Source organism: Bison bison, unplaced genomic scaffold (genome assembly GCF_000754665.1).
Source record: "Bison bison bison isolate TAMUID 2011002044 unplaced genomic scaffold, Bison_UMD1.0 scf7180017864322, whole genome shotgun sequence".
NCBI lineage: Eukaryota > Metazoa > Chordata > Mammalia > Artiodactyla > Bovidae > Bison > Bison bison.
Window position 1 is genome coordinate 2,091,564 of NW_011494894.1, and position 3,425 is coordinate 2,094,988.

The window sequence follows — 3,425 nt, forward strand, 5'->3', positions numbered from 1 at the left end:
GACTCTGCTCCACATCTTCTAACTCCACTCTGCTGCTGCTGCTGCTAAGTCGCTTCAGTCATGTCCGACTCTGTGCGACCCCATAGATGGCAGCCCACCAGGCTCCCCCGTCCCTGGGATTCTCCACGAAAGAACACTGGAGTAGGTCGCCATTTCTTTCTCCAATGCATGAAAGTGAAAAGTGAAAGGGAAGTTGCTCAGTCGTGTCCGACTCTTAGCGACCCCATGGACTGCCACCTACCAGGCTCCTCCATCCATGGGATTTTCCACTTTACTCCACCAACAAATATTATACATCTATAGTTTTTCTAAAAGTTTCGTTTGAGATTTCATAATTGCTGTTTTGTTTGTTTGTTTTGTTTTGGCCGCAGTGCACAGTTGTGGGACTTTAATATTTTAGTTCCCTGACCAGGGATTGAACTTGGACCATGGTGGTGAAAGTGCGGAGTCCTAACCACTGGGCTGCCAGGCAAATCCTATAACTGCTATTTTAAGCATATTGTTCAGAAGGCTGTGACATAAGGTGTCACAATAAGTATGTATGTACCCTTGGAGCATATGACTATGTTCCCTAAGGATGAGATTTTTCTCTCTTGGTGGTGCTGGTGTTGAGTTATTGAACACATCTCTAATTCTGGAATCCATCTAGGTCTCATTTGTGGAATGTGCTCTTTCTCACCTCATTCTACCTAGTAATTATTAATAACATTGCAGCTGCTTAAGCATCTAAGAATATTAAAAAATTTTCCCATCATATTATCCTCCACAGCACTTTGACATAATCTATATCTGTATCTGTGTCTTGATCTGTCTGCTTATCTATTAATAGGTTGTGAAGTTGGCACACATTATGTGTGTGTCTTGGTAACTTACATTTTTCTACCTATGTCTTGTGTGGAACAATATCAAAATTAATGTAAGTTTTCAGAACATTCAAGTTAACCCATATGGGGCACCCTGGCCTTATAACATAAAATACTAGAATATTAGAATAAGCAGGGTTGTGATATACTGCTAACAAGCCCAGGGCCTGAACTCCAGTATTGTCCTGCTCCCAGAAGGGGTGAGGACACACCAGGTGGCTTCAGTCTCATAGCTCCACCATCTTCACATGAGGCCTCTTCAGTCACTGGGTGGGGGAGGCGAGGGGTGGGACACACCTGGAGGATTGCTCTGGCTCTTCTATGCGTTGGCCTGGAATTGGGGCCTGTCACTCCCACCCACAGCTGATTGGTCAGACCCTGTCATGGGATCCCACCTCCCCCTCACAGCTGATTGGCCAGACTCTCTCATGGGATCCCACCTCCTCCCACAGCTGATTGGCCAGACCCTGTCATGGGATCCCACCTAACTGCAAGGGCACTGAGGAATGTAAAGGAGCAGGTGGACTATTTGGTTAAGCATCACAGGTGGCCAGTCTGAGGTGAATAGGCCATCCACAAAATGTGTACCTCAGTGACTGAGAATTAACTGTAGCTGGTATTTTGAGTCCTGCTTTAAACTCACAGGACAGGGTGCTTTGCAAGCAAATATTAACTAGGAAAATGCCTTCTGAGATGAGGGGACAGGGAGAAAGGCAAGAACATGCAAGTCATCAGAGGTGATGGAAAGGAGAGAGAGCTTTCAATCTCAGCTCTGGCTTTGACCACGCGGATTCTCGTTTGCAGGTAGGAGGGTAGTTGAGAAGTAAAGCAAAGCAAGACAATGAGAGGATTTCCAAGAATTTTCAGGTAAATAACAAATGTTTCAGGTGTACATGAAAGTCAAGGTCTGTGAAGGAACTATTTGCTGAGAAGCCATGTGAATGATTTATTGACTGGCTAGAAGAAATCATGGACAAGACGTTCTTTGTCAGGGGATGCTCACAAAAGAAAAGGAGGGGGTCAGGCCAGAAATACCTGAGCAGCTTCCAAATGACAGAGACCTGAGAAAGAAAAGGAAAAGAGATTCTCTAGTCCCCCATGCCTTTATATATTCTGCAAAAACTATCATTAAGTTGGTATTTAGGACGAGAAAAGGTGAAAACACACCACAGGTGATATTCAAGGGGGAAAAAAGCAGTAGGAAGAAAAGGAACAGGTTTCCAGTGACAGAAAGTGAGGAGAGGCAAGCAATCATTGTTTTCCAATGGCAGGAGATAAAAAGTGTAGCTGAAAAGTACGCCCGACCTTCCGGCAAGGCACATATCAGACTTGGGAGGGCGGAGACAAAGAGAGAAGAGTCACCTGGGAGAAGGAGCCAGAAAGCAGTGGCTGGATGCAAAGTGGAGGCCATTGTGGGTGCTGAGGAGATAACAGGGAATGTGGAGAGCCGAAGAGCAAAGCTGAATGATAAGCAACGCGCAGTGAAGAGAGAGAAAACCAGGGGAAAGGCTGAGATTAATTCCCATAAAGATGTTTTTAGCAGAGGCCAAGAGTCTGGGAAGAAATGATCCGAGGGACCAGAGGCTTTGGGGAACCTCACGATTCCAAATTTGTGAGCAAAATGCAGTGCTGGTATCAAACCCCGAGTCCCAAGCCGCGCTGATCGTAAAACGGTCACTGTAGACTGTGTCCTTCCTAAGTGTCAACTGCAGCCCCCGCTGCATTAAGCACACGTCTCACTGGGCTTGCGGTGAGAAACGAGTCATAACAAACAGTAAATAAGAGCTCATGAGAGTATTTGCTCTGTGCTGGGCCCTGTTCTAAAAGCCTGATGTGTGATAACTCATTTAATGTTCACGCCAACCCCGCCTTCACTTTCCTGTGCCTCTGTTTCTTTGTTTTTTTTAAAAAAAATAATCTTTATTTTATTTGGCTGTGCCAGGTCTTCGTTGTGGCACGGGATCTAGTTCCCTGACCAGGGATCAAACTCGGGTCCCTTTCATTGGGAGTGTGGAGTCTTAACCACTAGACCACCAGGGAAGTCCCCTGTGCCTCTGTTTCTTCATCTATAAATCAGAGCACTAGAGGACCCACTGGTAAAGTGAGGCAAGGGCTAGTGTTCATTTGCAGGCAGGGCCACTTTCTCCTGTTGGCTTTGTTGGAATGACCTCCATGCTTGGGAAAAAGGAAGGGGCAGAGAATCTGGGAGGTGGAGATGGGGAGAGGGGTGATGGTAACTAGAGCTTCTGCCGCTCAGTTCTGGCTGACTCACTCCTCTGCCCTCTCACTTGTCCATATAGGTCACATCTCAGTTGGGCTTAAGAAGCAGAGACGTGGTAAAATCACAGGGCTGGCTGACTGCACACAGACAGAACTAGACTGAGAACTAGAGGTTTCCTGATTCCCCGGGGAATGAGGCGGTTTTCTCCAGCAGATCAGGCTAAGCCCTGGAGCAGAGGGAACACTTTTGAAAACAGAGGGAAAGGTCAGTATGGAGCTGGGGCGAGATCAGCAAATATGCCCAGGAGTGCTTAGTGACAGGTGAAAGTTTAAAAGACAGGG